Genomic DNA, 16,198 nt, shown 5'->3' on the forward strand with positions numbered 1-16,198 from the left:
TAACAAAACCTACTGCACCCCCACCTCCGGCAAGGAAACCTATTCAAAAGAGGAAACTAGTCACATCCACTCTAGTAACCCACAAGAAGAAGAAGAAGAATGATGATGATACTAAATTTGGTAAGGCTACAATGACCTGTGCTGAATTGATTGATAAAATAACCAAAGGTGAAATTTTGAAGAATGTATCCATTTTTTATGAAGATTTAGAGGATAATGAGCAAAATGAGATTGAAGAGGAAATTTTGTTACATATAGATATACATAAGAAAGCCTTAGTAGAAATTTTGAAGGAAATTCCTCTATCATTGTACAATAAATTAGATTGTAGAAGACTTGATGCAGTCAAGAGGGATAGAGAAATTAAGGAAGTAGAACATTTGGGTATGTGTGGTTCAATAAACAATGAGGAAATGATGCATTGATGTTGCAAACATAACAATTTTTAGAAGGAAACCTCGACAAATAAGCCTAATGATGGGCAAGGTAAATGAGGTAGTAAATGAGACCAAAGATGGTTGGACCAAATTCTTCCAAAAGAATCCTAATTTTCTCACCTCCCAAGAAGAATTTGTAAAAGCAACAACTTCCACCATCCCAAACAGATCTAAAGGGAAAGGTATTTTGGATAGTTCAGCTCCAATTTTGAATAAACTAGCAGTAACTATAAGTATACAGACACCACCGACAATAAATGATAGTGTACAATCAATACCGACAGAGACAACTTTTGAACAAGGCAATATACAAGTTACTAACAATATTGTGGATAATACTCCACCAACAATAATAGATACTGTACCAAGTGGTGAAGCCATCGGTGTTAAGGAGGATAAGGAAAAGGGAACTGAGATTATACCGATAGTTAATATTGATTACCTGGCAAAGGTTTTGGCAATTGACATTTCTCAAGTTGAGAAGAAATCAATCACTGAGATGAGTCCCACCGAGTTAATGATGATGGCTACTCAGAAACTAATAAAGGAGGGATCGACAGATAAAGGAATAATAGATCACTCAATCATAGTTTTGCACAGATTAATTCTTGATTGTCCTATTGAAAATGAAGCAAGCCCTTTCGACAAGCTTAAGGCATTAACTGAGCATATATCTAACAACTTTCAATCTTTGTAGCAAATTTCAGACAGGCAGGCACTTGAGAGATTTACTGTGGCTAAGAGAGCCACTTTTGATCAAATTATTGAAACAAAGAAGAAGAAAATTGATTCTCATTGAGAATTGTTTAAAATAGTGTACAAATATCTACAGGGTCTGTTGTAACATAGAAACTCTTACAACAAATGTAGATAGAAGATTAAAGGAATTACATGATAAGGTTGCAAATATTGAAAATTCTTTTGATGGATTAACCTCACTAGCAACATTTGTTGATGGACAAATTTTGTCTTTAGAGAACCAAATTTTTTCTTTTGAAAAGGAAAAAGACAAGATCATTCAGAGAGCAAGGAGTCTTAGAGGATTGGTGAGTCCTAGATTGGATTCACTTGGTGTACATAAGAGGGAATGGATGGATATGATTGATAAGACCACACCGGCAGAAGTCAAAGAGAAGGAAACATTTGCACACTTACTAAGTGGACTTGTATCCATATCTGAAACCTTTAGAACTGACTAGGATACATATTTATAGTTGCTGGACAAGGCTTACCCAAAAATTTTGAAACTGGTCAAGCCCTGGTAAAGAAATATGTATTTATTCATTCTTTCAATTCTTTCATTAGTATTTGTCATTGATGCCATAGGGGGAGTGTATATAATGTGAAAAATATCAGACAAAAATATGGGAAGAATATCAGGAAGGAGTGTATTGCTCAGGGGGAGCATACTTTAGGTGGAACTGGTAGGGAATCCATTTTTCACATGATTGTTGCCATCAATGCCAAAGGGGGAGATTGTTGGCAATTGACACTCATTGGATTCATATGTTGTCATTGATGGCAACATGATGACATGATAACTTAGCAAAAAGATTCTTAAGGAAGCATACACCGGCATACACCAACACTAGGAGGCATTCACCGGTAGACACCAGCATTGGAGTATCCAAGGTTACACTGGCACCAACATCCAACACTTTAGTGAAGACGACATCAGGCTTGGAACCGAATGAAGTTTTATTTGTAAAATCATTTTGTAATTATTGTATAAAGCCGACATTGTATATCTTTTGTAATACATTATAAGCTGACACAAGGCTTATTATTTCTAAGGGTATATAGGTCAGTTCGCTAGGTCATTTTGAACAGAGGAACATAGGAGAATTATAGATGAACTGTATGATGCGAAGTATATGTATGCAGATCATTTGTATGCAAATTTTATATCATGCAATGATCTATAGATAGTTTGGAAAGAATTCTTGTAGGAGAAGAGATACTGGTAGAAGTGTTTAGGGTTTATGAACAGGTACTAAGCAGAACTGTAACCAGAACTCTTTTTGACATAGCAGATGCATTTTGTGAGTTCATTATTACTGTTTTGTTTCAGAAGAAGCTTGTAGTTAGTGAGACTCTTTTTGTGATGAGAAGTGTGCCTTCCTACATGTGCATGCCCCCTTTTTATGTAATATCCTTTCATATGGCCAGTGAACTGATATTGTGGGTCACAAATCCCACCATGGTTTTTCCTCTTTGAGGTTTTCCACGTATAAATTTTGTGTGTTATGGTGTTCATTTATGTGGATGGTTTATTTGCTTCAAATTATATGTTTCTTCATTTATTGGTTTATATGTGTATGTTATAAAAGGGCAAAATCATATCTTATCGACAGAAAACATATTCACCCCCCCTCTTAGTGTTCTTGGATCTGAATATAAAGGTGCTACCGGTTTAGTTATGATCATCTCCACTTTTGGTTCTCTCTCATAAGTTCTGATTTGACCTTTGTATAACTCATCCACCTTGACATTAGTGCTCTCCACAATTCTCTGCAATCTCTTGTTCTAACATATATATGCTTTTATTTCATTAGAATAACCAAGAAATATCCCTTCATCACATCTAGGATCAAAATTTCTAATGGAATCATCTCTTTTGATATAGCATTTACTACCAAAGATTCTGAAATACTTAACTGAAGGTGTATGACCAAACCATAACTCATAAGGTGTCTTACCGGTGTCTCCTTCGGTATGAACTCCATTGAATGTGTATATCACCGTGCTCACAACTTCTCTCCAATAGAAATGAGGCAGATTAGGTTCCATCATCATAGTTCTATCTGCATCCAAGATAGTTCTGTTCTTTATTTTCACAACAACATTTTACTGAGGTGTTCGTGGGGCAGACAACTGTCTCCTTATCCCATGCTTCTCACAATAAATTTTAAACTCATCGGATGTGAATTCACCACCTTGATCTGACCTTAAGCATTTAATATTCAACCCTGTCTCTATCTCAACTTTAGCTTTATAGATTTTAAACTTTTCAAAAGCTTCAGATTTCTCCCTCAGAAAAGTAACCCACATCATTCTAGAATAGTCATCAATAATTAACATAAAATATCTGTCACCCTGAAAACTATTTATTCTAGGACCACATAAATCAGTATGAATAAGATCAAGAACATCATTAGATTTATCTTGAATACTCTTAAAACAAGTTCTGACCTTCTCTCCCAATTGACATTCCTTACATAACAAATTATAGGGATTCACAATCTTAGGTATATCTCTAATAACCTTAGTTGAACTGATCTTTATAATGCAATCAAAATTCACATGACACAACCTCTTATGCCATAGCCAACTCTCATCAATTTGTGAAATCAAACATGTCTTCTCACTGGAGTTCAAATGAAAGATGTTACCTTTAGCCTGTGTACTGGTTGCAATCTCCAAACCAAATCTTTTAATAATTTTGCATTTTCCATCCTTGAACTGTAATTGAAATCCCTTATCCACCAATTGCCCTACACTCAAGAGATTATGCCTTAAACCTTCAACATAATAAACATTATCAGCATTATTCTTACCATTCAATGATATAGTTTCTCTTCCTTTGATCATGCATTCTTTGTCATCTCCAAATCTAACCAGTCCACCATCAAATTCTTGCAAAGATAAAAAATTCCTTTTATCTCCAGTAATATGATGTGAACAACCACTGTCTATCACCCATTCATCCTTGTCTTCAATTTTAACAGCAAGGGCCTTTTCCTCATTTTTAATAACAGGTACCAGAGCATCTTCCTTAATAGCCAAGAATACCCATTCCTTACCACTACCAGATCCACTAGCTGAATCTCGTGTCGATTCATCATCAAAATTAGTTATACCTTCCTCATCCGCATAGTAACATTATTTTTCTTTGTTTCTCCTGTACTTATGCTTGTTTTGATAATCATGGTTAGGCCTAAAAGATCTTCTAGCTCTCTCTTCAAATCTTGAATTCCTCTTCCAGCAGGACCTTTAGGTACTCTTCTTCCAAATAGGGCTTCCAGTTGCTCAAAATCTTCATCTTCTTTCTTCATTTCATCTAGTTCCTTCACATATAAAGCTTTCCAATCACTCTTGCTGGTAGATGATGTAGGTGCATGAAAAGCAAATTCAATCTTTGTAGCTCCTTGAGGACCAAATTCTTCAAGCTCCTTGAGGACCAAATTCAATCTTTGTAGCTCCTTGAGGACCAACGTATCCCGGTTAATAGAAGTGTTAGCCATTGTTCTCAGCTCATTAATTGCAGTAGCCTTCATCTTGTAAGCTGGTGGAAAAGCTCTCAAAACTTTAGAAACAATCTCATCTTCGCGCAGAGATCCACCACGACATTGAATTCCCATAACAATTTCATTGACTCTTTCCATGAAAGTAGTAGTCCTTTCATCTTCTTCCATCTTCAGGGTCTCATACCTTACCCGGTGACCATCAAGTTTAGCAATTTTAATAGTAGGGTCACCTTCATTCATAGCTTCCAACTTATCCCATATAGCCTTCACATTAGATTGGTCAGTTAATCCCATAATTTTCTGATTAGATAGTGCACTCAAGAGTGCTTCTCTAGCTCTACAACCATTTTCAATGTCCTTAACTAGGCTTGCTGGTGGAGGATTGATAGATGCCCGATTACGAGGAGTATAGTTTTTCTCTATGATAAAATGAATTTCTTTCCCAATACATCTCAAATGAGTCTCCATTCGAATCTTCCATACTTCATATTTATTGAATCAAGCTTAGAGGTTTCTCTTCGGAAAATAAATGTAGTTGAATTATTGGTTGCCATAGGATCTTCCTCAAGCATTTAAGCTTCTGAAAAAGAGGACTAGGATCTGATACCAATTGTTAGTATAACCGGTGGACAATTGAGAGGAGGGGTGAATTAGTTATCAACAGATTATAAAACTTTAAGCTCACAAAACCTTCTACCGGAATGCATAAACCAAATACAAGAATAGTAGATGTAACCATTAAGCATGAACATAAATTAAAAAATAATTAACCAACCATCCATAACACATAACACCAAGATTTGTACGTGGAAAACCCGGTAAAGGGAAAAACCACGGTGGGAAGCCTACCCACAGTCAAATAATATTTTTGTAGCAAGTATGTGATTACAATAAGAGGGGCCTACACATGTAGGAAGGCACACTACCTAGAGAACACTTCTCATCACAAAGGAGCCTCAATGACTACAAAGAAATCCAGACTACAATTTGAAAATATGTGTGAACTGCAAGAATAACATCTCCTATGCATGAGTACAGTTCTAGTTAAGCTCAATACCAGAGGTCTTAAGCCTCTTTCACAAACCCAATTCGATCACCTATGATAGACCAAAACCTCTATATATGATTACAATATTATTCGCACATAGATAATCCTATATCCCACTCCTAAGTTATTATGTACAAAGAGATCTTACATCATATTTATACCAACTTGGGACCTAAACAATTAGGTCAGCCACCTAAAAGATAATACAATAGATCTGTTACATAATCCCACAAACCAATGATAAACCAAGTTGGCCTAAGACCAAAACAACATAATCCAAACAATAAATCCAACCAGTGACGCATCAGGAGCATCAACCAACATGTTACACAAACCGGTCCATAACCTAGCAGAATAACATCGAATGGGTTTGGTGCTAAATTAAACACCATGATCAACTAGAACATGAACATGATAACCATCAACATCCCGATAACCTTCTAGAAGCCACACCAACACCACTTATTTGATTCATCAAAATATCTTCATCAAAGCTTTGCCGGTAAAACCCTTGCCGGTGACCAAAAGGCTTACTAGAATAAATGATAGCATCCAGATCATCAAATCTCGAACCAACTGAATGTGATACACATCAGGAACACATGAATAACCAATCTAAGCCAATACCAGAAGCCAAACCAAATTGAAGAATACCAGAGATGGTCTCCAGATCAATTATCATAATCCAACCACTCTACTAGAAGCCAGTAGACAACAAAATAGCTAGTGTTGACATCAATGCAACACATAATCAATTCCTCCAAATTTCCAACAAGAGAGTCATGTTTCTATTTTGGGAGAGAGAGTTTGATTTTATGTTTTGAAGATCTTGGCATTATTGTCAAAGGGGGAGAGAGATCATGTGAAAAACAACATTATCTATCTTGATCTTAGGGGGAGTTTGTTGGTGATATCTTCCTTCTTTGCATTGACAAATTTTCACATTCATATGTTCCCATCAGTGCCAAAGGGGGAGATTTTTGGATATGGTTTCTCATTGATGCTGCTAGGATATGTTTTTTTCATTGATGTCAACATATTCTTATGATTTATTCTGATGAGTTTGGGGAGATTTTCTAATCCGGTTTTGCAGTTTGGTTTTGCTGATCACTATTTTGCATAGGCCGGTATTTCCTTCGATATATTCTAGTGTGATCAAATCTTGTGCCGAGACTTTGAAATATTGTCTTGGATGGTATTGTGTATCTTCATTTCACATGGTTCATGATTTGGAACTCCGCAAGTTATCTTTCTTCGTGATAGTTGCTGTTTGGTTGTGTTCTTGAGCTTCTAGACGTTGACCGATAAAGATTTTAAAAGAGATGTTGGTGCAACTGTTCCAAATGATTATAACATACTTGCTGGTGTTTCTTAGTCATGTCCTATTCATTTTTTCTATCCCTATTGATCATTGTGTGAGTTTTTGGTGACTCTATGTACTAGTGATGATTTTCGTGTTATGTGGTATTTTTGGTGGTGTAGAATGTTGCGGTTGATCTTGGTGTGATTTCCGATGAATGTGATCATTTGAGAATTTGAATTAGGTCCATGCTATGTAATGTAAATCATGATATTGATCCAGTGGTTGATCTTTGTATTGTATAATGTAATTTTTGTAATTGTGAGTTGAGGGTTGAGGGTTTAGCCGACCTTGTTATCAAGGTTGATGATTTGTATATATAGATGAGATATTCATGTAATTTAGGTATTGGTATTGTGTTTGCATTATGTTAGGAATAAGGTGTCTCAACCTTGGATAATTCCTATTCTTATTATTTGTTTTGTAAAATGTATTTCTTGCAAATAATTTAATTAAGTGTGAGTGTACATGTCTAGTTGGCATGTTGATGTGTCACTCCACTTGATGTGTTGGCATCTTGAATTGTGTGTAAGGAGATCATGGCTGAAATGGTTATGACGGATTCCTATGACATGTAAGAGCTATTTCTAGGAGATTTCAATGATGGGTGAAGACATGCAAGACATGTGGCAACTGATAAAGTTGAGTACTATACACTCTTCCTCAATCGTGGGGTATGGGGCGTCGCCCCAAAATTTTTTTTAGGGTTCCTATTTTCTCAGAGAATGGTAAAACCCTAATACGGCTATCTTTGGAAGTTGCCCTAAAAAGGAAAGCGCATAAGCATTTTTTAGGGTTACAGACTGTGATACGAAAAGAGTGTATTGTTGGTATGATATTGTGCTACTGGATTTGTCTTTAAGTGTCGATTGTCTCCTGAAAGAACTTGCATTGCAAGTGTGTTGTAACCGTTGTGTTGAAGATAATACATTGTGCAGGTTTTGGAGTGCTGGGGTTTTTTACCAAAAGGTTTTCCCCAGGGTAAATCATTGTGTCATTCTCTATTTTCTGTATGCATGGTATATGGCTGCAATATCTTTGTTAGAGTAGTTAATGAATCTGAAATTGTAAGGATTTAAAAGAATTTGCACAATACTTTCCTCTAGAGATTAGTGTAGGAAGCTATTTCCGCACCTGTGTTTCCTTACACATTATTGTTAGTCCCAATCGGTACTAAGAGGGGAGGGATGAATCATTACATTACCAATTTTAGCTAATTGAAACTTTTACTTTAAGTTTGAACTAATTAACCATTCACCAATGTAAACATTTACTGCAGAAGATTAAGCATACATGAAAAGATACTCAAAGACACATAGATTTATCTCATGGAAACCCAATAGGGAGAAAACCACAATGTGAGTAGGAACTCACAAAATTTGTACTCTTCTGGAGTATGCTCAGTTAAGATGCATCCCTATTAGGAGATTACAAAGACACTGTTAGGTGCCACCCGATTAAGGGATTTTGAATAAGGCATGTTAGTGCCTTTACCCTGTTAAAGGTAGCTGGTTAAAGGACTTAGACCATCAATCAAGATGTCACCTGGTTAAGGGATTTTTAAAATGGGACCTATTAAAGACCACCCAATTAAGGGATTTATGTTGTAGTTATTAGAAAGCAACATATGGATGATTTGCTAAAACTGCTACTCATTAGACTGATCAGATCACACTGAAGAATCACACTAGATCTGCATCGATTGTGTCTATTCTACACAACTCCGATCTCCTAAATATTCTATCAATTCTGCCTTCTGTCGATTTGCTGATCCTTGAATATCACACTGCCAATCCTTTGTCACTTGAGTCACCACTCTGCAAAACTCCACTCTACCGGTCTTTTGTCATTCAGCTTTGCAGTCTCTTAAACTCCCCCTGTGTCCAATTTCACATAATATCCAATCACCTTGACAACAACCATCTCAAGAATGAGATATGTGTATTTATAGACCCTTTTAGTCTATCGCCAACTTTCCCTCCAAAATATACCTTTCAAAATTCCATTGTTAGGCCTTAAATTACGCCTCTGTAATCATGCAATAAGCTCTGTCAATATAGTCGAACATGCTGATAAGTCCGCCAGTTGATTGAGAGAAGACTCCCAATTTAGCTAGTTGTAACTGAATGTTACCAGTCTATCAGTTACCAACTCTTTCGGTGTACCGATCAAAACCTATCTAGCCAATTTCCTCTTGTATACCAATTTGTTCTTTGCTTAGCCGGTGAACCTCTTCTGTGCCGATGTACTCACTGCTACCTGATCTTCTTACTATTTTCCAGTCTACTCATTGCTTGCTAGTCTACTTACTACCGATGGACTGTGCTGATCTACTCACTGCTTGCCGGTCTACTTACTACCGATGGACTATGAAGACTAAGGAGATGATGTTGCCAACAATGACAACCATACTATTTACCAGTCATACAAAATAGTATCAGAATGCCAACAAATTCCCCCTTTGGCATTGGTGGCAAATACTACAAACTGCTACAAAACTATGCCAACTCTGGTCTTGGCCCTTGTTCCTGACAAGATTCCACTCACTGCTTGCTGGTCTACTCACTGCTTGCCAGTCTACTTACTGCCGATGGATTGTGGAGACTAAGAGATGATGTTGCCAACAATGACAACAATACTATTTATCGGTCATACAAAATAGTATCAGAATGTCAACAAACTCCCCCTTTGGAATTGGTGGCAAATACTACAAACCACTACAAAACTGTGCCAACTCTAGACCTGGCCCTTGTTCCTGACAAGATTCCAAAATTCCCCCTTTTTCCATCAATGGCAAAGACTATGCACAAGAAAATTTGTCAAAATTAAGAAAAAATCTCTTTAAAGTTTTCTTGAGCCACTTTCAAGGAAGATTCCCATGAAGATTGAATTTGTTTCATGGTGGCGAAGTGGCCATGTAAAACTGTAATGAAAACCTCCATATCATCAACTATCTTATAGTCAGGTGCATGTATTAGGTGGTCATCTTCATTAATGTTCAGTTGCATGAAATCAATAATTGGTGCTAAATAGCACTGCTCTAACAAACTGAGGCTTCTTTTGTCTTCTTCATCTTTCAACCTTCTGATTTTATGATTGAGTATTTTAAATTTTCCAGTAAAGGTTGATGTTGAACTGCTAAGGGGATCAATTGAGCTTACCAGATCTTGAATCTCCTTTTGAATCTGATTTCTTTTATCTTCTAAGTCTTTGATTAAAACAAGAAAGTTTGAAGATTTCATCAGTACTTGATCAACTTGCTGCAACATGGTCTTAACTTGTTCTGTTTAGGTGGAAAGAGCAACTTTTCCAACTGTTATCTGCTCCATTAGCTTATCTCCTCGCTTTGTTTCATATTACCTTATTGCAACCTTCTCCAGATCGGTTTCCTCTAAACTGATTGCTTTAACCAGAGTATCCACTGATCAATAATGGGTGCAGTATCATCAACTGCAATGTTTGGGATGAGATCAGAGAGAATTGTTTTGGCAGAAGTGAGGATTCTTGTCTTCTTTTTATTCTCTCTCAGTTCAACCTTTTTAACTTGGATTCTATGTTTTTCTGAGACTTTCATCATCTATTTGGGGGTCATTTTCTTTATATGAATGACTGAGTCACCTTCTTCTTCCTCCTCTGTTCCTTCATCAATTTCTAAAGTCTCAACTTCTAAGCTAGTTTCTGTGATGATTCTTACCTTTTTCTTTTCACTTTCATTGTCTAAGTCTAACTTCCTCTTTGCCAGAGGGTTATCTATCTCTACTGTGTTATCCTTTATTTTTCTTCTCTTCCTCTTTTCCTTCCTCTTATTTCTTTTCTTCCTCTTTTCCTTCCTCTAGTTTCTTCTCTTCCTCATTTCCTTCCTCTGTTCTCTTCTCTTCCTCTGTCTTCTTTTCTTCCTCTTTTTCTTCTTTTGCTTTCTTTTTTCCTCTTTTCCTTCATCTATTTTCTTCTCTTCCCCATTTCCTTCGTCTGTTCTCTTCTCTTCTCTTCCTCTATCTTCTTTTCTTCCTCTTTTCCTTCTTGACATAGATTAGAATATGGTGTTAATAAGCTTCTGTGATGTGTATCCTCATAAGCAATGTCTGCAACTAACACTTCATCTTGACCAAAAAGCTTAGTTTTATCAGCTTCCTTCACTGGTGAAGTATGAACCGGTTGTTTGATACCCTTTGTCAGATTAGGGATGTCTGACACAACATTTCCTATTATGTCCTCAACTGATAAAGTATCAAATTCTTCAGTGGAGTCTTTTTCCTTGGCTTTTCCTTTAACAAGGACAACTACACCTTTGTCCTATTTTGTTTCTTTTTCAATTTCTTCTTTAGTTTTCTTTTGTTGGTTCATAATTTCCTTCCACAAGGAAACACCTTCAACATGTACTCCTCCCACTTCTCCTACTCCCACTCTCCCAGTTCTATTCCTTATTTTGAAATGCTGAATGCATGCTTCAGCCACTAGTGAAGTTTGTTCAAGGTCTAAGTCATGCTACACTTCCATGAGTTCTTTTATTCTAAGTTCCTTTTCAGTAGCTAGAGATGTCTTCCATCTTCCTTCAATGTGATCTAGTAGGTCTGATGGGACAATCCCATATAATTCACTAGGAGTCCTACAAAAATTGTGCAAGTTCCTAATTAGGGCTTCCTCAATTTTCCTTTTGTCTTCTTCGTTACTGATGGAATATCTCCTTCCAACACTACCCAGACCTCCAAACTCTTTGATCCCATGCACCAACTCATCAATTGTTGGAGCTTTGTTCCTCCCACTTATTCTAACCTCCTTTATTTCCACATCTGATAATGTTAGGGCTCGAAGGCAACTGAGAGGGGGGGGGGTGAATCAGTTGTCTATTAATTTCAACCCAAATACAACTTAATCAAACTTGATGCATAATACTAGGAAACCAAACTTAATGCCTGTTGAGAATTTAACAGTTAATAACAATACCGATGAAGTTTAATGCATGGAACAGAAAGAGAAATATCATCCACAACACATAACACAGATATTTGTACGTGGAAACCCTGTAAGGGGAAAAACCATGGTGGGAAACCTTACCCACAATCAGATGATACTACTGCAGATAGTATGTGTGTACAAATGGGGTCTACACATGCAGAAAGGCCAACTGCCTAGAGCTCACTGCTCAATCACAAAATGAGAGTCACACTGACTACAATTGGATGATTAAATCCAATGATGATGTACTTCTCAAAGTAGCATCTTCAATGCTGGATTCAGTATTGGTTAAGATCTAATTTTTTTCTTCAAACCTTCCTTGAATCTTCAAATGATGTCTACGTGAGTAGCTGTGCTTATATTCACATATACCAAATATTACAACCTTATCTCATCTCCTTTCTTGTATTACATAATCTCACAAATGAGATCTTACATATATACCAAAACCTAAGACCAAATGTGTAGGTTGTCTTACTAAGAATATTACAATTAAATCAATATGCGGTGCATCATGTCGGCTCAATTCATTTACAATAATAACCAATAAATCATTTCCATAACATGTCGTGTTGATCTGGAATAGATAATGCTTGCCGGTCCATAACCTAGACCAATTTGCCGGTAACAACAAATATGCAAACTCGATTAGACCAATAACCAAATCTCCAAAACAAGTGTCCGAACCATGTCTTTGACATAACCAAGTAATCTCTAGATGATACAAGTCATCCTTAGTGCCGGTGAACAATATAACCTACCAGTGAACCAAATACCGGTGACTGTGCATAAGTCACTGAACATGCCGGTGAACATAACCAAAGATCTCCAGAAAGATAAGTGCTAATAAGTGTTGACATAAATGAAAAAACCAATGCAACACATCCATAATACCAATAGATAAGGTGTCAGTTTTATCACCTTCTTTCTCATCCTTTTTAGGCTTTGGATCACTCTTTTTCTTTCTGGTGTAAGTCAATCCTACCAATCTATCTTTACTTGGAGAAGATACCAGAGTACTTATATCCTTTTCCTTTGAGTATGTTGTAGGCTTGGTTGCTGTAGTTCCCTTAGATTTTGTCTTTGCCACTTTCTTCTTTCCACCTATTGATTCTTCATCTTTATTAGGTGTGACCTCTATTTGCACACTCACACCGGTGGAGGTAGTGGCACCAGATGCTTCACGTCCATATTTCTTATCAAGGGTATCAATCATTTTCCTTACTTTTCTTTTTATGATAGGCACTTGAAGTTCCTATTAATTGTAGAGCTTGCCTCCTCATATGTTCCAAACCTTTGCCTTCAAGTCTACCAGTTTAGGCAGAAGCATATTGATATTAATTTTAACAAGATCTGCTGCAACCTCATAGCCCATAGGTGGAACCCAAATTTTTTTGGGTTGAACTGCTTGAATAATACAACAGTCTGTGTCTACAAGAAAATAGATGTTGTCTTTGTTAGGTCCCAGAGACAACTAAGAGGGGGGGGGGTGAATCAGTTGTCAAATAAATTTAAACCAAAACAACTTAACCAACCTTAATGCTTGATACCGGTAAACCAAACTTTATGTCGGTAGACAATTTATTAGTTAATTGCAGTATCGGTAAAGATTAATGCATGAAACAAAAAGACAATAAAATCCACAACACATAACACCAATATTTGTACATGGAAACCCTGTAAGGGGAAAAACCACAATGGGAAACCTTACCCACAATCAGATGATACTACTGTAGATAGTATGTATATACAAATGGGGTTTGCACATGCAGAAAGGCCAAGTGCCCAGAGCTCACTGCTCAAACATAAATAGGAGTCACACTGACTACAATTGGATGGTTAAATCCAATAAGAATGTACTGCTCAAAATAGCATCTTCATATGCTGGATTCAGTACCAATGTAGTTCTGATTGTCTTTACAAAAACCTTGCTTCACCTTCAAATGATGTCTGCGTTCATAGCTCTGCTTAATCTCACATATACCTTCTTACAATTCCTTATCCCAATCGCATATCGATCTTACAAAATAAGATCTTACATATATACCATAACCTAAGACCAATTTTAGTAGGTCGGCTCTAAAAGATAGTCCAATAAAATAATTATAAGTAAATCAATAACCAATGCAATATCCGATTCAACATGTCAGCTTAATGCATTTACAATAACAACAAAATCATCTCCAAAGCGTGTCATGCTGATCTAGAATAGATAAGCCTGCCGATGCATAACTTGGACCTATTTGCCGGTAATAGCAAATATGCAAATACGAATATGCCAATGAACAAATCTCCAAGACAAAGTGTCCAAATGATGTCTTTGACATAACCAAGTGATTTCCATGTCATTCCAAGTGCCGGTGACCAATATATCCTGCCGGTGTACCAGATACCGGTGATTGTGCATAAAGTCACTTGCTTGCTGGTGAACATTTACCAATCCTCCAAAGTGCCAGAGTTGATAAGTGTTGATAGGTGTTGACATCAATGACAAAACCATACCAAAATACCAACAATCTCCCCCTTTAGGTTTGATGGCAACACAAGATGGAAAAACCATCAAAGTGCCAAAAAAAAAAAGCCAAAAACCAATAAACCAATAATCTCCCAAAAGAGATCACAACCAGAAATCAAAATTCAGATACAGAGAGTAATCAATCTCTCCCAAAGTAACAATCTCTCCCCCTGAGAGTAACATGTGTTTTCCTTGTGTTTTTCCATATCAATCTCTCCCCCTTTGACATCAAATGCCAAAGCCAATACAAAAGCCAGGTTCAAGTACAAAATACCAACCAATTTAGTATGCCAACTACTCCCCCTGAGAAGTAGCTCTCCTCATCAAAGCCACAGTAAAAGATTTCTCTGTTGATTCTGCCAGAGTTGATAAGTGTTGATAGGTCTTGATAAGTGTTGATAGGTGTTGACATCAGTGATAAAACCATACCAAAATACCAACAATCTTTGTATTTCTGCACTATTCCGGTTGGAATTCTTTCTCTCTTGTGCATCCTAATTTGGAATTCCTTAAAAATATCCCCACATTGCTTCCCCAAATTTATTTCCCAGATCCCTAATCATTTCACCTATTTGAACCATGATAGGCTTCTCCTGTGACCATACTACACTACCCTTATTGGGAAAATATTTTTGCACATAGAAAAATATACATACTAGTAGAGAGTGATATTTGAAAGACTGCTTCTTATCCTTCTTTATTCATTCCATGTTCACCATGAATTGACTTTGAATCATCTCACATATATCATATGTTTTATTCTCTTTGATAATTTGGTATCCAGCATGGATGGCACCGCTCGACACACTATTCATCTGACTTGATTGATAAACCCTATATCCCAACACTGCAGAGGCAAATCTTACTTCAACATCCTCGATATGGGTGATTGTCATTGCTCTACTATTACAACGAGATTTGGTTAATCGGGTGACTTCTATTAATGAAATTGTTCTTAGGGTTAATGCTTCACTGGTTGCAGTGAACACTGTCACTCTTCGAATCACCTCCTTTGTGATCTTGATCGGTGCATTACCTTCCAACCACACAAATTGATCATGAACCCTGCTCACTACATATCTAACCCAGTCACCATGAAACTAATCAGGAAAGTCAACAACATTAGCAAAACCCTTTGTCTTCAGAGGTAGAAATTCTTCTTTCAATTTATCATTGTCACAAAACCCATCAAACTCATTTTGAATGAACTTATCTCCAAGTTCTTTGAGCTTGAAATGAATGTAGGAGTGAATATCTTCTACCAACAATACACCAGAGGGCACAAATGATAAAGCACCGGTCTTGTCGATTTCACCAGCTTTCATCAGGTGCAACTTGAACTTGGGTTGGGGTTCCTTGATAGCTTCAACCAACATAGGAGTCGATAACGACGCTTCCATGATGACCTTCAAACAAGATTTTCTCAGACGCATTTGAAAACCCTTCCCTAGGGAATCCCAAACACCGCTATCACTTTGCTTGAATTTTCCACACAAACAAAGCTTTGACAAATTTCAAATCGCCTTTGATTGCACAGGAGCTCAAGAAAGTTCACAAGGAGTTAGTGTAAATGAAAATGTGGTAACATTTCCTTATTTATCCATGAAGATTTACCGATGCTAGGATCCAACAATC

The sequence above is a fragment of the Cryptomeria japonica genome, chromosome 11, assembly GCF_030272615.1.
Source record: "Cryptomeria japonica chromosome 11, Sugi_1.0, whole genome shotgun sequence".
Lineage (NCBI taxonomy): Eukaryota > Viridiplantae > Streptophyta > Pinopsida > Cupressales > Cupressaceae > Cryptomeria > Cryptomeria japonica.